Source organism: Staurois parvus, unplaced genomic scaffold, assembly GCF_062004578.1.
Source record: "Staurois parvus isolate SC_StPar_1 unplaced genomic scaffold, SC_StPar_1.0 ptg000598l, whole genome shotgun sequence".
NCBI classification, from domain to species: domain Eukaryota; kingdom Metazoa; phylum Chordata; class Amphibia; order Anura; family Ranidae; genus Staurois; species Staurois parvus.
In genome coordinates, this window is record NW_028318394.1 from 308,148 (window position 1) to 331,993 (window position 23,846).

A 23,846-nucleotide genomic window follows, 5' to 3' on the forward strand; every position below is an offset into this window, starting at 1 on the left:
TCCCATCTGCAGCCTGCCGGCCTTTTACAAAACCTACTTGGTCAGCCTGAATGAGAAGAGGAGTAATATTTAATAAACGAGTTGCTAATATTTTGGCATAGGTTTTAAGATCTGTATTTAGTAGGGAGATTTGTCTAAAATTTTGAGGACAGTCAGGCGCTTTTCCCGGTTTGGGTAGCATTTCAGGTGGAAATGTGGATGTAGACACCGCTGTGTCATAAGTTCTTCTAAGGTGAGGAACTAAAATAGATTAGAATTCCTTATAGTGTTCTGTTGTTGTGGACCTTTTGAAATTATGTCTCAAAAACATGATTTATCAAGACATAATCCTATATAACATCAAGTCAGCATAGCCGGATGTTAAGGGTTAATTTGTCTTGGTTGGAAAGTCGAATGACCATCTAGCTAGAGAAATGTAAACGATGGGTGAAGGTTTTTTTTTTCCTCCTAGAGACAAATATACTATTTGAAGTTCTACAGGTGGTCAAACACCATTATTCAGACTTCTATAGCAGGTAAACATATACAAGGTCTGGACAGGACAATAGAGGAACCAAACTGATTGTCTGAGAGCTTACCCAAACCTTGCAGAGTGTGATAAACCAACAGACCTCTCAAACTATCACAATATGCTATTGTCCACCAAGGGTGAAAGTATTAATAGTTGTTTACTGTGACTCCAATACAAGAGCCAGGCAAACAGAGAGTTTTTCCCTATACATAGAAAATGTTGGTTCTAAAACAAAGAAGTTAAATTCAGGACATTTAAGACTAAAAATTGAATGTATCTAACTACAAAGATATTACTACAAAAGCATAGTATCTAGAGATGTTATAAAGAATAGGTTTCACACACCACCAAATATTCAGCAATGGGAACTATATATCACTAACTTGAGTATTGAGATGATGGAAAGTAAGATGTATTATAAACTAGCATTAGTTATATGTCTTATCAGGAAACAGACAGGATGGTATTTCAAGAAGGAATAACTGAATATACACCTATATTCCATGGTCCCTATTTAGAATATTATAGGTATGATCACTTATATATCTGGAAAAAGACGTATATTTAATCCCTGTAATTACCTTAAAATTCCACCCGAGGTATGAGTCATCTCAAATACTCAAATTGTTCTATGATACATGACTGCCATCTGGCGGGCAGGTGAGAAATAGCTTATGTACACACATTTCTCAACTAGCCAATCAAGAAGCCTGGTGGGAAGGTATCTTAGAACAATGGATTAGTGGATATAAAAGCCCATGCACCTTTAGAAAAAAAAAACTCATCAAGAGAAAAACTCATCAAAAGAAAAAAAACCTGACTGAAGACAGACCTGATTAGAAGAATCTGAAGACATCTGAAGAGACCTCTCTATAACCCCTCTTCCATCCTTTCAAATTTCCAAACTTTACTAAATTGCTAAACCTCTGTCCTTCTAACTTCCTACATTCTCCCACACTATTGAACTCTATCTCACTTTCCCCTGTGGTCATCATTCTGAAGGCGTTCCATTGCCAGCTAAATCCACGGGAGAGTTTCCTAGTCTGAATTCCGGGTGTGGTGAGACTGTTTATTTAATTTTGCATTACCTATTTTCTCTGTTGTGTGGAATCATAGAATTACCTTAGTGTATCACAACAATATTGGGTAGTTATATATATATGTAGAGAGATCCTGTTTTACTGTTAAAAAATTGTTTGGTGCCATATTATAATTTTTTTTTTCATATTTCATAATTTATTAAATATTAATAATTAGAGTATAGTTTATCAGAGGATAGCTTCTTGCAATCCTATGGCCACGGCTTGTGAGAATATAACCTTTGAGATACTCGAAATTATTAGTTATTAATAAATTTAATTTTTAATCAGATCATTTAGAAATTGTGATATTGATTTAATTATTTGGAAACATTAGTATTGTGTATTACATTGGTAGGGTATGTCTTTGATTGTGTGTATCAATATTCATTTATCACCAGTCTTTTGCGTTTTGTGTTAATATATATATAATTTTTGTACATAAATACATTTTTATATTTATCTATTATAAGGCAAATTTTGTGTGTATGGTACGAAATCATATTGGCTAAAAGAATTCAAGGTATAATAATAAGTGGTGATCAAATTATCAAGGTGTCCAAATTATTGGTTTACTAAATATTTGCCGTATTTTAACGGCTGGAGGCACTGTAATATTTCATCTAAGGGAAAGGGACACGCCCTTTATAAGTAAAATATATCCTTACATAAACCACCACACTGTGGTAAAGCCATCCGCCCTGGAGATTTCCCTTTAGGCAAGGCGTTAATAGCCACACTTATCTCGCTTTCCAAAATGGGTTGATTAAGGCCTTCCAATTTTTGCTGCGTTAATTTAGGTAGTGGTAGATTATGTAGGAATTTATGGATCAGCTCTGGGGTAGGCTGCGGAATGGTAGGATCCTCCTTCAAATTATATAATTGGGAATAGTAGGATCTAAACCCAGCCGCTATTTTGTTGGGGTGATAAGTAGGTTTATTCGACACAGGATCCAGGATTGATGCTAATTTGGATTTAGATTGCCTAATAGTGAGATATCTCACAAGCATTTTACCCGCTTTATTCCCTTGCGTATAAAAAGATGTCTTGGCTTTTTTTAGATTTAAGGCATGTCGCCATGCCATAATGGTCCTAAACTCAAGTCTAGCCGTTTGGAGTTCCTGCAATACAGTGGAAGATAAGGATTGTTTATGGAGTCGTTCTAGTCTAGCTACCTATCAACCATGTCTAAAAAATTTTTGTTCCTATCCCGCCTCGCTTGAAAGACCATTTTCAAGAGTAAACCTCTACAAAATGCTTTATGAGCGCACCATGTACTAAATACATTTGTCGTAGGAGAGGAATTAATGTCAAAATATTCTTGTAAAGCTATAGTAAGAGTGGAACAAAAAGCAGGATTATAATACATAGATATGTCCTTACGCCATAAAAACACTGGAGAAAATTTTAAGGACTCCTCAATGTTTAGTGACATAGGTGCATGATCCGACCACGTCATAGGGTGGATTTCAACACTGGAGACATTTTGTAATAACTGAATGTCCGTCAAGAAAAGATCTATTCCCAAATAAGATTTGTGGGGTGCAGAATAATGTGTATAGTCTCTTTCAGATGCATGTAGACATCTCCAAGGGTCGTACAAGTTGGCTTCAGATAGCACATTGGCTAAAGAGTGTCTCAGGCTGTGAGAGGGATGGGAAACATCTAAGGAATTATTTACAATAGCATTGAAGTCTCCACTTCAGGATCCTGAAGAAGCCACGTGATCGTGGCGCAACGCGTCGACGCATTTCCGGTGAAAGGGGTGACGTACTTCCGGTTCCGGGTTCGGACGCCATCTTTGTACACCTGAGTATACCCATAGCACATGGGAAACTGCTTTTCTCTGTTGGAGGATATGTGAGTGTTATTCGTTTCTATTTTAAAGTGCATTAAAACAGTATTGCACTATGGAGGTCTGTCTTTGTCTTGCATATACGCCCTGTGTTTGAGTCCATATTGTGAGGAAAGTGATCTGAGAGGAATTCATTGCTTGGAGGAGGATCTTAATTGAGTCGGTGGAGTCAGTGGAGTGTGAAAACCTGGCAGAGATATTATATATTTAAAGCTTTGTGACCCGCAAGGGTCGAATGTGGAAGGTGAGGGGGCATTTTGGCTAAATCCATGGGAGTCACATCAGAGTATCACGAAGAGCACGATTGCAGCATGGAGTGAAGTTATAATCACTGTGTATTGAACACTTATTATTTTGCACAGTGTGGCATCACAAGTTTTTTTGAATTGTTTTTTGAACTGTTTTATTTTATGCAATTGGATATATCTATCACTTTGCACAGATAAAGTGTTATTAGTTAATTATCACGGTTTACCACTAGGGGGCTTATAATTTGTGTGTGGGAATCTTGCAATAGTTATCTGTATAGGTTGTTAGAATTTAAGAAGGAATTAATTATTTATTTATTTTGGTAATTTCACAATAATTTTGATGTAAGAAGGTATTTTATACACTATATAAGTTGAGCGCTTCATCACAATATATATAATTTGTTTGCACATATCTTAAGGTATAAAGAATAGGTGATAGCAGCTAACTTTAGGTTAAAGGTTCTGTGGAGCGCAGGGGGATCCTTTCTATATTTATTTCAATCTATCTATATTATCACAACGGGAGACCGGATTGCACCTACAACGTCTGATATTTCACTGTGGACTGAGGAATCCATATATTGATGTTACAGCGGACTTATTTTAATATTATTTTACTGTATTTTATTTTTCTCTGTCATTTTTTATGTAGCGCTGCACTCCTTGTATTTTTGAGTTTATCACAAAGGTTTTGTGGTTCCTTTTAGTGCATTGGTCGCTTGTCGGATTGCGCTCACTAATTTATACTTTTTGATCAAAAACTGTTTGATGACATGGTGCCACTTATTCATACCAATGTCATGCAGAAGCAGCTTTTGTGCTGTCTGCATAAAATTCCCCCATCACAGCCCACCCCTGCCCCCCACACAAAGTACTTTTACTCATTCACAAAAAAAGTAACCTAGAAATAAAAGGCACCCAAATATTTGACAAGCCATTTGTTAAAAAATACTAAAAATCTGCCAAGAGGAAACAGCTTGTGCATGGCAGAAAGTAGACACTGATTCATGTTGCTCCATCTGAGGCCATAAGAGAATGCTGCTGATGCCCCCAGTATCTTGAAGTTGCTGGCATCACTGGGGCTCAGAGGTGCTGGGAATCCTGGGGGGACAGACTCTGCCTGTTTGCACTTAGACACAGCTGGCACTGCTGAGATGCCTGGAGGTGGATGCTGCTCCTGAGCACCCCAGTGCTTTATATAAACTCTGGGAGTACCATGGAAATCACTGTCAGCACAGCTAAGGCTCAGAAATGTTGGAAGCCTTCAGTATGCTTGCTATAAGCTGGAGTGAAAAGTAAACACCTCTGCTGACCATTTAATCCACAGGATCCACAAAGAGCAGTGGCAAAAGTGGGATAAGTAAATATTTCCAGCCTACAAGCCACCCTGAAAGTGCATCACATATGGTTAAGGTGTTGGCAACACATGCTGATACAGGAGATTCAAGTCTGGCACTACATCATGAAGTAGGTGAGATTGCTATATTTCCTACAAGAGAAGACCCCAAAAAGTTGAGCTGGGGGCTGAATATTCAGCATTAGGGGATATTGTTAAACAATATATGCTTAAAACAGTGGTAGGGGGTGTTTACACATTTCAAGATTTCACATAGTAAAGATCTAGAGGAATTGTGGACTGATTAAAGGGATTCCATAACCTACCAGAAGATAATGAATCTACAACTAACACTCTGAATATGGCTGACCAACAGCTTCAGAACAAGGTGGTGGTGCAACATTCACATATACAGGGACTGTGACTGCAACTTGATGATCAGGATGATTGGTATCATGGAAATAATATTCAATTAAGGGGTTTACCTGAAACCATAGGTCCTAAAGGCTTGTGCCCCAAGGTCACATATATTTAATTAACATATATTTAATATGCTTTTGGGCAAATCTCCCATTTAATCATTTGAACTGGACTGTACACACCAGACACCAGAATCTAGGAATCCAGCAAAGATGCAACCAAGAGATGTCCTGTGCAGAGTACATTTCTTTCAACTGAAATAAGTTCTCTTTAAAGCCTGGGGAAAGGGTACTTTGTGTTTGATTCTGCAAAAATCTTATTCTTTTTTATGTGTTCCTTAGGACCCTGTAAGATGAAGAACCTTATGACCCCTTACAAGAGCAATAAAGAAGGCAAATATTACATTTCAATGACATTACCCCTTTTACATAGTGACCTGGAAAAATGGCACATCTCAGAGTCATTCCCCTGCAGACATACCATCTTTTTTGAGATCCCTTGATTTGCCCCTGCTGGAATAGGAAAGATGTCTGTATCCTGTTGAGTAGGTTACGTGTATTTGTGAATGCACCCCAATCCTTGTAGGTGTAATTACATATATCCAGCTAGATCTGAGAGTTCCTACACAAAAGAGGTAGTTCCATCTGCAATATACATTTATTGATAGAGGTACATAATATATACAAATTACACGCTAAGCAGTATTTACAACACAATGTACAGTTTAAGTCCCTTGACTTCTACAATATTTACAATTTACCCACAAAACCATGTTTAAAATACAATGTACAATACAAGTATGAAGTTAGTTTACCTCTCAACTTCAGGTCTAGTCATCCTGCCTGCTCTGTGTGTCCCATCACAAAGAGACCCCCAGGTCTTATATCCCCCCTACCCCTCCGTTCTGTACTGTGGCTAATATAATGCTCACTAATTGGACACTGTACCGAGCATATATATTGGGCACAGCCTGATTGGAAGCTCAAAGAAGGCTGCTGTTTACCACTCATGTGAGATGTGCTAAGGCAGTGTTTCTCAACTCCAGTCCTCATGGACCCCCAACAGGTCATGTTTTCAGGATTTCCATTATTTTGCACAGGTGATTTGATCAGTTTCACTGCCTTAGTAATTACCACAGCTGTTTCATCTGAGGGAAATCCTGAAAACATGACCTGTTGGGGGTCCATGAGGACTGGAGTTGAGAAACACTGTGCTAAGGTGACAACAAAAGGTCAGAACTTGTATAGTGGAAAACTCTCTATATATTTACAGCAGTATGGAAGCTAGAAAGTTTAATGCTGCAAAACACTCAATGGTTTAAATACTGAATATTTCCATCTAACTAAAATATACTTGTAATTATAACATTATTTACATCCATTAATGGAGATTTCACATAAACTCATTATATAACAATCCAGAACTCCCTTTGCGGTCAATCATCTTATTGTTGGAACAGTGGCAACAGATAAATATCTCTGGAAAACACCAGAAGAGTAGTACTTTGCCTGATAAACCTGTTCATTTTTGCCACCTAAAAGAGTTATCAAATGAGACGCTGTGAATGTACTTACTGTATTGAACAAGCCACTGTAGCAAACTGGACTGACTCCAAGCTTTACGATTGGGCCAAGTGGAAGTTTCTGTGAATATTTTTTTTTTGTCAAGTCTGTGCTAGTGTTAATGAGGTTAATAACTCTATTAATAAAATATCAATGCATACATATAAATGGGGTTTGTTTGCTGGGTATTGAAAAATTTCAGGTAATCCGGTCAGGCAATATGGCCAAGGTGTGATTCTGTTATTTTTTTTTTTTTAACTATTGTGTGAGAATTTAATAGTAAATAGATATTGTAGCTTACTACTGAAGCAATATTATTCAAGTTTATGTTTATGATAAATTTTTACCTTCCCTCAAAAAAGGCATTGTGTTAATATTACTGTATTGTCAACATTTAGAAAATGGGGAATACATTTGAAGGAATGGTCAGTAATAATAAAGCAATTTTTGATTAGGGCTAAAACATTATATACATTGTGGTAGAACGGTATTGGAGCCAGCACAGAAGATTGAGTAATCTGAATTCTGAGATGCAGCACAAAGCTATATGAGTGTAATAATACGGGCCATGTTTGTCTTCCCTGTGGCATGACGAATGGTGGAACCTACTGAATGCGGTTTGGAGTACTGAGGGGAGTGGAGCAGCTCAAAAGAGAAGCTTCCCCATGGACCTTCCTTTTTGTTAAGAAAAGGGGTTGACAGTTTTTAGAGAGTTTTCCCTAGGGAAGAAGTGGGTGCTCGATGCAAAAATCACTGGTGGCACTCTGTGGTTTGGAGCACAAAATTGAAGGAGAAAACAGTGTGATGCTGGTGTTGGATATAGTATCTTTGATGTAAACTGTGGTACAGGGGCGGACTGACCATTTAGGCACTCGGGCACTGCCCGAGGGCCCGGGGTCAGTAGGGGGCCCCATGAGATGTCCCTGGTACCTTTCATAGGCTTTTTTGAGTGTGGGCGAGGACACAGGGGCCCTATGATTTCCTATTGCCTGAGGGCCCAATGAGTTGTCAGTCCGCCCCTGCTGTGTTATTAGTGAAATTTAAAGCATTTGTGAAATGAACTGTAGCATGGAGCACTTTTTGGGATTATTATTGATTTAGCACTGGACACTTTAATTTTTAGCAGGATTAATTCTTAATGTTTGTAGGATTAATTTGGTGTAGCACTAAAATTTTGTTTGTATATTTTAATATTATTTGTAGAGATGAGCGAAGTATTCAAAAATTTGATTCGGCTGATTCGGCGAATTCGAGGAATAAATTTGATTCGATGCGAATATATTCACTGCGATTTTAACTTATAAAAGGGTGTTTCTAGGCTTCAGAGAGCCTTTATATTAGTGCAGAACACTGTACCTTTAATTTAAATGCCCTTGGAGTCTGCTGGGGAAGAGAAATAATACTGTCAGTCAGTATGACATGCAGATGAGTGCCGTCGATCTTAGAATCACCGCACACTTCACTCATTTGGGCAGTCACGGGGCCAAAACCAGAGTGTGGAGCCACAGTGCGGCGGTGGAGGCAGCAGCAATGGGAGGCCATACAGCACCCTATGACAAAAATGGAACCCACTAGCAGTGTGAGGAGACCTGAAAGTGGCACATGGCAGAGTGTGGCGATGGAGACAGCAGCAATGGGAGGCCGTACAGGGACCCATGACACACTCTGGACCTGGCAGCAGCATTAGGAGGCGGTACAGGGGCCCATGGCAGATTACGGGCCTGGCAGCAGCAATGGGAGGCCCGTAATCTGCCAGCACCCTATGACAAAATGGAACACACCAGCAGTGTGAGGAGACCTGAAAGTGGCACATGGCAGAGTGTGGCGATGGAGACAGCAGCAATGGGAGGCCATACAGGGACCCATGAGAGACTCTGGACCTGGCAGCAGCATGAGGAGGCGGTACAGGGGCCCATGGCAGATTACGGGCCTGGCAGCAGCAATGGGAGGCCCGTAATCTGCCAGCACCCTATGACAAAATGGAACCCACCAGTAGTGTGAGGAGACCTGAAAGTGGCAAATGTTTGGGGCATGATTCATGGCGGATTTAGTCAGTTGTGTCAGGAACTGGTGGTTTGAAATCCAGACTAATCCACGCCTGATTCATTTTCACAAACGTGAGTCTCTCCACACTTTGGGTGGACAGTCGTGTCCTCCGCGGAGTTACAATACCTCCAGCCGCACTAAACACGCGCTCCGATGCCACGCTACTGGCCGGGCATGACAGCCTTTCAAGGGCAAATTCAGCTAGTTGGGGCCAAAGGTCAAGTTTCGTTGCCCAGTAGTCAAGGGGATTGTCTACCTCGGTTGGCAGGGTGCTGTCCAAGTAGGCCCAAGCCTGTTGTTTGAGGTCCTGCTCCAGGTCCACCTGATGCTGCTGCTGCTGCTGCGGCTCGTTAGTAGTTTCCTCACTGCGTTGGTGAAGAAAGCTACTCATCATCGACTGCAGACTGAGGCAGCCGCTGCTGGTGGAGCTGCCACTGCTCCTACCACCCCACCCCTCCCCTGCTGCCATGGCAGCGGAACGCGAGCGCACAGGGCCCACAGTGTCTGAGGATGGACGTTGGCGCAGAAAGGCAGAGACCAGCTGACTATATAGCTGGTTTTTATAGTACGTTATTTTGGCCTCCCTCTCAGCAGGTGTGAAAAAGGCCACCATTTTTGAACGGTAGCGAGGGTCCAACAAGGTGGACAGCCAAAAGTCATCCCTCTGTCTGATGGTTATTATTCGGCTGTCGCTACGCAAGCAACCGAGCATGCTATGGGCCATTTGTGCCAAGGAATGCGAGGGACTCCCTGCCTCCATCTCCACAGCATACTGCCACGGTGCGTCTGGGTCCTCTGTCTCCTCCTCCTCCTCCTCTACCAGATGCTCCTGCTCCTCCACTCCTGTCCGCTGAGTGGAAAAACCACCCATTTCACTCAATAATTCCTGAGCACCAATGTCCTCCTCTACCTCCTCCTCTTCTTCCTGTCCTGCCCCCACAGGGGTCATGTGGCGTTGAGATCTGTGCGCCACGTCTACCGCACCCTGACCAGCCACTGTTAACAGCATTTGTTCCAGGACGTGCAACAGAGGAATGACGTCGTTCATCCCATAGTCCTGCCGACTCACAAATAGCGTGGCCTCCTCAAAGGGCCTGAGCAAGCGGCAGGTGTCACGTATGAGCTGCCAATGGCTGACATCTAAGTTACACAGGGAGTACCTTTATCCGCTTGTAACATCAGGAAATCGGTGATGGCCTTTCGCTGTTCGTAAAGGCGGTCTAACATATGTAGGGTTGAATTCCACCTTGTTGCAACGTCACAGCATGAGGAGTCGGTACGGGGGCCCATGGCAGATTACGGGCCTGGCAGCAGCAATGGGAGACCCGTAATCTGCCAGCACCCTATGACAAAAAAAGGAACCCACCAGCAGTGTGAGGAGACCTGAAAGTGGCACATGGCAGAGTGTGGCGATGGAGACAGCAGCAATGGGAGGCCGTACAGGGACCCATGAGACATTTGGACCTGGCAGCAGCATGAGGAGGCGGTACTGGGGCCCATGGCAGATTACGGGCCTGGCAGCAGCAATGGGAGGCCCGTAATCTGCCAGCACCCTATGACAAAAAATGTAACACACCAGCAGTGTGAGGAGACCTGAAAGTGGCACATGGCAGAGTGTGGCGATGGAGACAGCAGCAATGGGAGGCCGTACAGGGACCCATGAGAGACTCTGGACCTGGCAGCAGCATGAGGAGGCGGTACTGGGGCCCAAGGCAGATTACGGGCCTGGCAGCAGCAATGAGAGGCCCGTAATCTGCCAGCACCCTATGACAAAAAATGGAACACACCAGCAGTGTGAGGAGACCTGAAAGTGGCACATGGCAGAGTGTGGCAATGGAGACAGCAGCAATGGGAGGCCGTACAGGGACCCATGAGAGACTCTGGACCTGGCAGCAGCATGAGGAGGTGGTACAGGGGCCCATGGCAGATTACGGGCCTGGCAGCAGCAATGAGAGGCCCGTAATCTGCCAGCACCCTATGACAAAAAATGGAACACACCAGCAGTGTGAGGAGACCTGAAAGTGGCACATGGCAGAGTGTGGCGATGGAGACAGCAGCAATGGGAGGCCGTACAGGGACCCATGAGACACTCTGGACCTGGAAGCAGCATGAGGAGGCGGTACTGGGGCCCATGGCAGATTACGGGCCTGGCAGCAGCAATGAGAGGCCCGTAATCTGCCAGCACCCTATGACAAAAAATGGAACACACCAGCAGTGTGAGGAGACCTGAAAGTGGCACATGGCAGAGTGTGGCGATGGAGACAGCAGCAATGGGAGGCCGTACAGGGACCCATGAGAGACTCTGGACCTGGCAGCAGCATGAGGAGGCGGTACAGGGGCCCATGGCAGATTACGGGCCTGGCAGCAGCAATGAGAGGCCCGTAATCTGCCAGCACAGTATGACAAAAAATGGAACACACCAGCAGTGTGAGGAGACCTGAAAGTGGCACATGGCAGAGTGTGGCGATGGAGACAGCAGCAATGGGAGGCCGTACAGGGACCAATGAGACACTCTGGACCTGGCAGCAGCATGAGGAGGCGGTACTGGGGCCCATGGCAGATTACGGGCCTGGCAGCAGCAATGGGAGGCCCGTAATCTGCCAGCACCCTATGACAAAAAATGAAACACACCAGCAGTGTGAGGAGACCTGAAAGTGGCACATGGCAGAGTGTGGCGATGGAGAAAGCAGCAATGGGAGGCCGTACAGGGACCCATGAGAGACTCTGGACCTGGCAGCAGCATGAGGAGGTGGTACTGGGGCCCATGGCAGACTACGGGCCTGGCAGCAGCAATGGGAGGCCAGTAATCTGCCAGCACCCTATGACAAAAAATGGAACACACCAGCAGTGTGAGGAGACCTGAAAGTGGCACATGGCAGAGTGTGGCGATGGAGACAGCAGCAATGGGAGGCCGTACAGGGACCCATGAGAGACTCTGGACCTGGCAGCAGCATGAGGAGGCGGTACAGGGGCCCATGGCAGATTACGGGCCTGGCAGCAGCAATGAGAGGCCCGTAATCTGCCAGCACCCTATGACAAAAAATGGAACACACCAGCAGTGTGAGGAGACCTGAAAGTGGCACATGGCAGAGTGTGGCGATGGAGACATCAGCAATGGGAGGCCGTACAGGGACCCATGAGAGACTCTGGACCTGGCAGCAGCATGAGGAGGCGGTACAGGGGCCCATGGCAGATTACGGGCCTGGCAGCAGCAATGAGAGGCCCGTAATCTGCCAGCAACTATGACAAAAAATGGAACACACCAGCAGTGTGAGGAGACCTGAAAGTGGCACATGGCAGAGTGTGGCGATGGAGACAGCAGCAATGGGAGGCCGTACAGGGACCCATGAGACACTCTGGACCTGGCAGCAGCATGAGGAGGCGGTACTGGGGCCCATGGCAGATTACGGGCCTGGCAGCAGCAATGGGAGGCCCGTAATCTGCCAGCACCCTATGACAAAAAATGGAACACACCAGCAGTGTGAGGAGACCTGAAAGTGGCACATGACAGAGTGTGGCGATGGAGACAGCAGCAATGGGAGGCCGTACAGGGACCCATGAGAGACTCTGGACCTGGCAGCAGCATGAGGAGGCGGTACAGGGGCCCATGGCAGATTACGGGCCTGGCAGCAGCAATGAGAGGCCCGTAATCTGCTAGCACCCTATGACAAAAAATGGAACACACCAGCAGTGTGAGGAGACCTGAAAGTGGCACATGGCAGAGTGTGGCGATAGAGACAGCAGCAATGGGAGGCCGTACAGGGACCCATGAGACACTCTGGACCTGGCAGCAGCATGAGGAGGCGGTACTGGGGCCCATGGCAGATTACGGGCCTGGCAGCAGCAATGGGAGGCCCGTAATCTGCCAGCACCCTATGACAAAAAATGGAACACACCAGCAGTGTGAGGAGACCTGAAAGTGGCACATGGCAGAGTGTGGCGATGGAGACAGCAGCAATGGGAGGCCGTACAGGGACCCATGAGAGACTCTGGACCTGGCAGCAGCATGAGGAGGCGGTACGGGGGCCCATGGCAGATTACGGGCCTGGCAGCAGCAATGGGAGGCCCGTAATCTGCCAGCAACTATGACAAAAAATGGAACACACCAGCAGTGTGAGGAGACCTGAAAGTGGCACATGGCAGAGTGTGGCGATGGAGACAGCAGCAATGGGAGGCCGTACAGGGACCCATGAGACACTCTGGACCTGGCAGCAGCATGAGGAGGCGGTACTGGGGCCCATGGCAGATTACGGGCCTGGCAGCAGCAATGGGAGGCCCGTAATCTGCCAGCACCCTATGACAAAAAATGGAACACACCAGCAGTGTGAGGAGACCTGAAAGTGGCACATGTTTGGGGCATGATTCATGGCGGATTTAGTCAGTTGTGTCAGGAACTGGTGGTTTGAAATCCAGACTAATCCACGCCTGATTCATTTTCACAAACGTGAGTCTCTCCACACTTTGGGTGGACAGTCGTGTCCTCCGCGGAGTTACAATACCTCCTGCCGCACTAAACACGCGCTCCGATGCCAAGCAACTGGCCGGGCATGACAGCCTTTCAAGGGCAAATTCAGCTAGTTGGGGCCAAAGGTCAAGTTTCGTTGCCCAGTAGTCAAGGGGATTGTCTACCTCGGTTGGCAGGGTGCTGTCCAAGTAGGCCCAAGCCTGTTGTTTGAGGTCCTGCTCCAGGTCCACCTGATGCTGCTGCTGCGGCTGGTTAGTAGTTTCTTCACTGCGCTGGTGAAGAAAGCTACTCATCATCGACTGCAGACTGAGGCAGCTGCTGCTGGTGGAGCTGCCACTGCTCCTACCACCCCACCCCTCCCCTGCTGCCATGGCAGCGGAACGCGAGCGCACAGGGCCCACAGTGTCTGAGGATGGACGTTGGCGCAGAAAGGCAGAGACCAACTGACTACATAGGTGGTTTTTATAGTACGTTATTTTGGCCTCCCTCTCAGCAGGTGTGAAAAAGGCCACCATTTTTGAACGGTAGCGAGGGTCCAACAAGGTGGACAGCCAAAAGACATCCCTCTGTCTTATGGTTATTATTCGGCTGTCGCTACGCAAGCAAGCGAGCATGCTATGGGCCATTTGTGCCAAGGAATGCGAGGGACTCCCTGCCTCCATCTCCACAGCATACTGCCACGGTGCGTTTGGGTCCTCTGTCTCCTCCTCCTCCTCCTCTACCAGATGCTCCTGCTCCTCCACTCCTGTCCGCTGAGTGGAAAAACCACCCATTTCACTCAATAATTCCTGAGCACAAATGTCCTCCTCTACCTCCTCCTCTTCTTCCTGTCCTGCCCCCACAGGGGTCATGTGGCGTTGAGATCTGTGCGCCATGTCTACCGCACCCTGACCAGCCATTGTTAACAGCATTTGTTCCAGGACGTGCAACAGAGGAATGACGTCGTTCATCCCATAGTCCTGCCGACTCACGAATAGCGTGGCCTCCTCAAAGGGCCTGAGCAAGCGGCAGGTGTCACGCATGAGCTGCCAATGGCTGACATCGAAGTTACACAGGGGAGTACCTTTATCCGCTTGTAACATCAGGAAATCGGTGATGGCCTTTCGCTGTTCGTAAAGGCGGTCTAACATGTGTAGGGTTGAATTCCACCTTGTTGCAACGTCGCAGATCAGGCGATGCTGTGGAATTCCGTTCTGCCGCTGCAGCTCAAGGAGGGTGTGCTTTGCGGTGTAGGAATGGCTGAAATGCATGCAAAGTTTACGTGACATTTTAAGGATGTCTTGCAGTGGGATGGTGGATTTTAGGAACCGCTTGACAACCAGATTGAACACGTGAGCCATGCATGGCGCATGGCACAACCTTCCTTGACGCAGAGCAGACACCATGTTCTTTCCGTTGTCGGTCAACATGGTTCCGATTTTCAGTTTGCGCGGAGACAGCCATCTGTCGATTTCTCTGTTCATTACACTCAGAAGTTCCTCCCCTGTATGACTACGTTCGCCAAGGCATACCAGGTGCAGCACAGCGTGACACCGTTGCGCCCTGCACATGTGATATGCCGGTCGGGTAATGGGACTTGGCACGGGGGTGGCGGCTGAGGACACGGCGGAAGAAGAGGTGGTAGAGGCGGACATCTTTTGTGGACCAAGGACGTGCAAACGTGGAGGCAAAAGCGGCGTGACCTGTCCAAGTTGCTGGTGCGGCTGTGCTGGCACCACGTTCACCCAGTGGGCCGTAAATGACATGTACTGTCCCTGACCGTAGTTACAGCTCCACACGTCGGCGCTGCCGTGCACTTTGGCAGAGACCGACATGCTCAAAGACTGGCCCACCATCTCTTCTACATGTGAATGCAGGGCTGGCACTGCCTTTTTGGCGAAGAAATGACAGCTTGGCACTCTCCACCGCGGCGCGGCACAAGCCATCATTTCTCGGAAAGGTGCTGAGTCCACCACTTGGAAAGGGAGGGACTGCAGCACCAGCAACTTGGACAGGAGGACGTTCAGCTTTTGCACCGTCGGGTGCGTGCTCGCAAACTGTTGTCTCTTGGAAACGGATTCCAAGAAAGACTGCTGACAGAATCCATGAAGAGGAGTAGCAGGAGAAGGAGCATCTGAACGAGCGGAAGATGCCAACGAGCAACAACTCCCCTCAGCAGAGGTGTTGGAGCCTTGACTGGCTGATAGAGGGCGATTGACGTCGGGTGACAGAGCAAGTAACGGAGCGGGTGATGGAGCGGGGGCTGGGGCAGGCAGAACCGCCGTATCTTTATCACGGTTTTCCCAGGCCACCAAATGGCGACGCTGCATATGCTGCCGCAACGCTGTAGTCCCAACATGGGCCCCCTGGCCACGCTTGACTTTCTGGCCACATAGTCGACATACGGCTACGTTTACTTCCTCGGGCGGCTTGACGAAAAATTGCCACACCGCCGAGTAGGAAACTTTGCCCCCGATACTCCTCACTGGCTGACTGCTACTTCCTCCGTGCACACCGGCACCACTACTGGCCGTGGTGGTAGGCTGCAGTGGAGCTGGTGCTCTACTCCGTGGCCGTTTGCCTCCACTGACACTGCTGCGACCCTGCTGCCTCCTGGGCAACCCACCGACTGTTTTGCTCGCTGCCAAGCTGCCACCCTCTTCTCCTGATGATGCGGAAGCAATAGCCTGATGACGACGAGGCTGCCAAGTGCGATCAGCCTCATCATCATCAATTAGGGTCTCCGCCTCACTACTAGCCCCCTCGGCTGCGTGTGCATCAGGAGACAGACCTGTCTCTAGACCGGCTACCGAGCCACTCTCCTCGCCACTACTTCTTCGCCTGGCTGCTGAAGAGGCGGATGTCTCCCCCCGTTCCTGACCGCCCTCTGTTAGCTCTTCCTCACTGTACAGTGGGGCTGAGCCCACAGCATGCGATACTTCGCTTGGTGAGGGAACACCAAAGGACAGGGGCAGGTAGAGGACACGTGATTTCAGTGGGCTTGCTCCCGGGCCATGCCAACTAACGGTTGTGTCTGACGTACCCACCGACCGTTGGCTGTAGGTGTCAGAGGTGACCTGGGAAGAGGAAGACGACCGAGCCAACCAATCGATGACGGCAGGGTTGTCGGTGGAGACACGACCGCTGGATGACACCGGGAGCACTGGCCTCTGGCTGCGACTAGTGCTGCCTCGACCCCTTCCTCTGCTGCCACGTCTGCTCGCTCCTAAAACATTGCCTCCTCTGCCACTCCTCTGCATGTTGTCTGACATACTCTTTAATTCAACGATTCTGTGTCCCTGAGTAACAATTCTGTGTCCCTGAGTAACAATTCTGTGTCTGTCCCTGAGTAACAATTCTGTGTCCCTGAGTAACAATTCTGTGTCCCTGAGTAACAATTCTGTGTCCCTCAGTAACAATTCTGTGTCCCTCAGTAACAATTCTGTGTCTGTCCCTGAGTAACAATTCTGTGTCCCCCAGTAACAATTCTGTGTCCCTCAGTAACAATTCTGTGTCTGTCCCTGAGTAACAATTCTGTGTCCCTCAGTAACAATTCTGTGTCCCTCAGTAACAATTCTGTGTCCCTCAGTAACAATTCTGTGTCTGTCCCTGAGTAACAATTCTGTGTCCCTCAGTAACAATTCTGTGTCCCTCAGTAACAATTCTGTGTCTGTCCCTGAGTAACAATTCTGTGTCCCTCAGTAACAATTCTGTGTCCCTGAGTAACAATTCTGTGTCCCTCAGTAACAATTCTGTGTCTGTCCCTGAGTAACAATTCTGTGTCCCTGAGTAACAATTCTGTGTCCCTCAGTACAAATTCTGTGTCCCTCAGTAACAATTCTGTGTCTGTCCCTGAGTAACAATTCTGTGTCCCTGAGTAACAATTCTGTGTCCCTCAGTAACAATTCTGTGTCCCTGAGTAACAATTCTGTGTCCCTCAGAAACAATTCTGTGTCTCTCAGAAACAATTCTGTGTCTGTCCCTGAGTAACAATTCTGTGTCCCTCAGTAACAATTCTGTGTCCCTCAGTAACAATTTTGTGTCTGTCCCTGAGTAACAATTCTGTGTCCCTGAGTAACAATTCTGTGTCCCTGAGTAACAATTCTGTGTCTTTCCCTGAGTAATAATTCTGTGTCCCTCAGAAACAATTCTGTGTCTTTCCCTGAGTAACAATTCTGTGTCCCTCAGTAACAATTCTGTGTCCCTCAGTAACAATTCTGTGTCTGTCCCTGAGTAACAATTCTGTGTCCCTGAGTAACAATTCTGTGTCCCTGAGTAACAATTCTGTGTCCCTCAGTAACAATTCGGTGTCCCTCAGTAACAATTCTGTGTCTGTCCCTGAGTAACAATTCTGTGTCTGTCCCTGAGTAACAATTCTGTGTCCCTCAGTAACAATTCTGTGTCCCTCAGTAACAATTCTGTGTCTGTCCCTGAGTAACAATTCTGTGTCTGTCCCTGAGTAACAAATCTGTGTCCCTCAGTAACAATTCTGTGTCCCTCAGTAACAATTCTGTGTCCCTGAGTAACAATTCTGTGTCTGTCCCTGAGTAACAATTCTGTGTCCCTGAGTAACAATTCTGTGTCCCTCAGTAACAAATCTGTGTCCCTGAGTAACAATTCTGTGTCCCTCAGTAAAAATTCTGTGTGTCCCTGAGTAACAATTCTGTGTCCCTGAGTAACAATTCTGTGTCCCTCAGTAACAATTCTGTGTCCCTGAGTAACAATTCTGTGTCCCTCAGAAACATTTCTGTGTCTGTCCCTGAGTAACAATTCTGTGTCCCTCAGTAACAATTCTGTGTCCCTCAGTACCAATTCTGTGTCTGTCCCTGAGTAACAATTCTGTGTCTGTCCCTGAGTAACAATTCTGTGTCCCTGAGTAACAATTCTGTGTCCCTCAGTAACAATTCTGTGTCCCTCAGTAACAATTCTGTGTCCCTCAGTAACAAATCTGTGTCTGTCCCTGAGTAACAATTCTGTGTCTGTCCCTCAGTAACAATTCTGTGTCCCTCAGTAACAATTCTGTGTCCCTCAGTAACAATTCTGTGTCCCTCAGTAACAATTCTGTGTCTGTCCCTGAGTAACAATTCTGTGTCTGTCCCTGAGTAACAATTCTGTGTCCCTGAGTAACAATTCTGTGTCCCTGAGTAACAATTCTATTTCCCTCAGTAACAATTCTGTGTCCCTCAGTAACAATTCTGTGTCCCTCAGTAACAATTCTGTGTCTGTCCCTGAGTAACAATTCTGTGTCTGTCCCTGAGTATCAATTCTGTGTCCCTCAGTAACAATTCTGTGTCCCTCAGTAACAATTCTGTGTCTGTCCCTGAGTAACAATTCTGTGTCCCTCAGTAACAATTCTGTGTCCCTCAGTAACAATTCTGTGTCCCTCAGTAACAATTCTGTGTCTGTCCCTGAGTAACAATTCTGTGTCTGTCCCTGAGTAGCAATTCTGTGTCTGTCCCTGAGTAACAATTCTGTGTCTGTCCCTCAGTAACAATTCTGTTTCCCTCAGTAACAATTCTGTGTCCCTCAGTAACAATTCTGTGTCTGTCCCTGAGCAACAATTCTGTGTCTGTCCCTGAGTAACAATTCTGTGTCCCTCAGTAACAATTCTGTGTCCCTCAGTAACAATTCTGTGTCCCTTAGTAACAATTCTGTGTCCCTCAGTAACAATTCTGTGTCTGTCCCTGAGTAACAATTCTGTGTCCCTCAGTAACAATTCTGTGTCCCTCAGTAACAATTCTGTGTCTGTCCCTGAGTAACAATTCTGTGTCCCTCAGTAACAATTCTGTGTCCCTTAGTAACAATTCTGTGTCCCTCAGTAACAATTCTGTGTCTGTCCCTGAGTAACAATTCTGTGTCCCTCAGTAACAATTCTGTGTCCCTCAGTAACAATTCTGTGTCTGTCCCTGAGTAACAATTCTGTGTCCCTCAGTAACAATTCTGTGTCCCTCAGTAACAATTCTGTGTCTGTCCCTGAGTAACAATTCTGTGTCTGTCCCTGAGTAACAATTCTGTGTCTGTCCCTGAGTAACAATTCTGTGTCCCTCAGTAACAATTCTGTGTCCCTCAGTAACAATTCTGTGTCTGTCCCTGAGTAACAATTCTGTGTCTGTCCCTGAGTAACAATTCTGTGTCTGTCCCTCAGTAACAATTCTGTGTCCCTCAGTAACAATTCTGTGTCCCTCAGTAACAATTCTGTGTCTGTCCCTGAGTAACAATTTTGTGTCTGTCCCTGAGTAACAATTCAGTGTCTGTCCCTGAGTAACAATTCAGTGTCTGCCCCTGAGTAACAATTCTGTGTCTGTCCCTGAGTAACAATTCTGTGTCTGTCCCTGAATAACAATTCTGTGTCCCTCAGTAACAATTCTGTGTCCCTCAGTAACAATTCTGTGTCTGTCCCTGAGTAACAATTCTGTGTCCCTAAGTAACGTTTCTGTGGCCCTCAGTAACAATTCTGTGTCTGTCCCTGAGTAACAATTCTGTGTCTGTCCCTGAGTAACAATTCTGTGTCCCTCAGTAACAATTCTGTGTCCCTCAGTAACAATTCTGTGTCTGTCCCTGAGTAACAATTCTGTGTCTGTCCCTGAGTAACAATTCTGTGTCCCTTAGTAACAATTCTGTGTCCCTGAGTAACAATTCTGTGTCCCTCAGTAACAATTCTGTGTCCCTCAGTAACAATTCTGTGTATGTCCCTGAGTAACAATTCTGTGTCTGTCCCTCAGTAACAATTCTGTGTCCCTCAGTAACAATTCTGTGTCCCTCAGTAACAATTCTGTGTCCCTCAGTAACAATTCTGTGTCTGTCCCTGAGTAACAATTCTGTGTCTGTCCCTGAGTAACAATTCTGTGTCCCTGAGTAACAATTCTGTGTCCCTCAGTAACAATTCTGTGTCCCTCAGTAACAATTCTGTGTCCCTCAGTAACAATTCTGTGTCTGTCCCTGAGTAACAATTCTGTGTCTGTCCCTGAATATCAATTCTGTGTCCCTCAGTAACAATTCTGTGTCCCTCAGTAACAATTCTGTGTCCCTCAGTAACAATTCTGTGTCTGTCCCTGAGTAACAATTCTGTGTCCCTCAGTAACAATTCTGTGTCCCTCAGTAACAATTCTGTGTCTGTCCCTGAGTAACAATTCTGTGTCTGTCCCTGAGTAGCAATTCTGTGTCTGTCCCTGAGTAACAATTCTGTGTCTGTCCCTCAGTAACAATTCTGTTTCCCTCAGTAACAATTCTGTGTCCCTCAGTAACAATTCTGTGTCTGTCCCTGAGTAACAATTCTGTGTCTGTCCCTGAGTAACAATTCTGTGTCCCTCAGTAACAATTCTGTGTCCCTCAGTAACAATTCTGTGTCCCTGAGTAACAATTCTGTGTCTGTCCCTGAGTAACAATTCTGTGTCCCTCAGTAACAATTCTGTGTCTGTCCCTAAGTAACAATTCTGTGTCCCTCAGTAACAATTCTGTGTCTGTCCCTGAGTAACAATTCTGTGTCTGTCCCTGAGTAACAATTCTGTGTCTGTCCCTGAGTAACAATTCTGTGTCCCTCAGTAACAATTCTGTGTCCCTCAGTAACAATTCTGTGTCTGTCCCTGAGTAACAATTCTGTGTCTGTCCCTGAATAACAATTCTGTGTCCCTCAGTAACAATTCTGTGTCCCTCAGTAACAATTCTGTGTCTGTCCCTGAGTAACAATTCTGTGTCCCTAAGTAACGTTTCTGTGGCCCTAAGTAACAGTTCTGTGTCCCTAAGTAACGATTCTGTGGCCCTAAGTAACGTTTCTGTGGCCCTAAGTAACGTTTCTGTGGCCCTAAGTAACGATTCTGTGGCCCTAAGTAACGTTTCTGTGGCCCTAAGTAACGTTTCTGTGGCCCTAAGTAAAGTTTCTGTGGCCCTAAGTAACGATTCTTTGGCCCTAAGTAACGTTTCTGTGGCCCTAAGTAACGTTTCTGTGGCCCTAAGTAACGATTCTGTGGCCCTAAGTAACGTTTCTGTGGCCCTAAGTAACGTTTCTGTGGCCCTAAGTAACGTTTCTGTGTCCCTAAGTAACGTTTCTGTGTCCCTAAGTAACTATTCTGTGGCCCTAAGTAACGTTTCTGTGGCCCTAAGTAACGTTTCTCTGGCCGTAAGTAACGTTTCTGTGGCCCTAAGTAACGTTTCTGTGTCCCTAACTAACGTTTCTCTGGCCCTAAGTAACGTTTCTCTGGCCCTAAGTAACGTTTCTGTGTCCCTAACTAACGTTTCTGTGTCCCTAACTCTCTCCCTCAATACAGCCAGGTCTGCCTCTCTTGAATGACTGGAGGCAAATGGGGAATTCTAAAATGGCCGCCATTTATAGCTCGACCATTACACAGTGCTGGCTGGCTGGCTGCTGATTGGCTAATGCGATCACATGTCATGAATGAATGCATTATGGGTCAGCGCGCCTTGTCTGCGCGTCTTCCCAGACATCCCCGCTCCGTCGCCGCACATGTTGCCACCATTTTAGGAAAAATTTTGATTCGCGCATCCGAAGTCTGCTAATTTTTGGATTCGTCGCGAATAGAAATTTTCCTAATATTCAAAACGAATTCCACTTCGCCGAGTTCGATTCGCTCATCTCTAATTATTTGATTAGAGAATGGATTGCACACAATTAACACAATGTATATAATGATTTAGCACTAATCACATTAATTAGTAAGAGTTGAGTGCACAGTGTGTACATATATGATCTATTGTATATTTTTTATGTATTTATTGGTTCATGCAAATAGTGGGAATTTTTCTGCACAAATAGATAGCGCTGAATAGTGGATATAAAATAGTCTAGACATTTTTATGTTTGGAATGCAGCAGCTGGGTAAATTTAAAATAAAAAATGGTAGCACAGAGTCCTAGCAACCAATAAAGTACTTCAGTGTAGACCTGCTGCACCTCCCATCTGCCCCACTGTTATCATCAGTGTCCACTGTAAGTTCGTGAACAGTGTGGTGGAAGCCAGGAAATTCAGCAGGTCTAAACTAAAAACAGTCTAATTAAGCACTTAAGCCACACTGTATGGTAAAGGACACTAATTTGGGGAGACTAATGAGATACAAGAGTGCAGGGGGTTTCTCTAATAGTGACACACATGTGCAGGGGGCTCTGATGTAGACAGTAATGTGTTTGTTGGGGCGGACTCTGATGGGGACACAAAGGTGCAGGGCTCTGATGGGAACATAAATATGCAGGAAGGACTCTGATGGGGAAAGTGTGTGTGTGTGTGTGGGGGGGGGGGGGGGCTCTGATGGAGACACAAATGCATGTGGGGGCTCTGATTGACAGAATGTGTGAGGGGCTCTCATGGAGGCACAAATGTGCTGGGAGGACTTTGCTGAGGACACAAATGTGCAGAGGGGCACTGATGCTGATGGAGACACAAATGTATGGGGGTGATCTGATGGAGAAATAAATCTATGTGTGTGTATGTGTGTGTGGGGGGGGGCTCTTAAGGAGACAAAAGTGTGTGGGGAGACCCTGATGGTGACACAGATGAATGGGGAGATTCTGATGGGAACATAGATGTAAGGCCCCATGCACACTGGAAGTTAAGCTCTGATGCATGAGGCTTCAGTGTTTAGATGTGAATGGAGGATACAGGTGCCTGATCCAGTCCTGCTGCTGTCAGCCTGTTTTGTTTTGTTTTCAAAGGAAACCTTGCAGCAAGCTTCCTCAAATAAGATAATTTTACAAAGTGAAAATGGCAAATCTATTCAAATAGCCATATATAGTATGCCATACATATTAAAGTCAGTAAAGATTAAATAATCAGAAGATCCAACAGGTATCACAAAGTCAGAGATATAAAAATCAAATAAAAAATTAAAAAAAATGATAATAAAAATTAGTGTCAGCTAGTGGACCAAGCATCTCACTTAACTGTAAAAAGGGGCATATTATCCTGTAGTGTATGCAAAATTATTTCCATCAGCATGATTGTATCTATTTTATCAATACGTAGAGGATTACAGACACTTTCCATTTAATCCCACTGAGTAGCAACATATATGGTATTTTTTTTTTTTTTTTAATTTAAATATTTATTAATTTTTCACATTATTACAAAAATTCCATAAGAAGAGACACAATACACATAAATAATCAATACATTTCTACTCTGTCCCCTCTATTTACCTCTTTTCCCTCCCTTCCCTCCCAACCCTCCATTTCCCCCCTCCCTCCCCTCTGCAAGGTCTCCAATCTCTCCAGGCCCAGTAACTTCGAATAACTTCCTAGTTTAGAGTTTTCTATATTTCTCTTTCAATCCCGATTTTTCCCATTTTTCCCATTGTGAGTAGTATATTTTCATCCTATCTTCCTGAATATGAT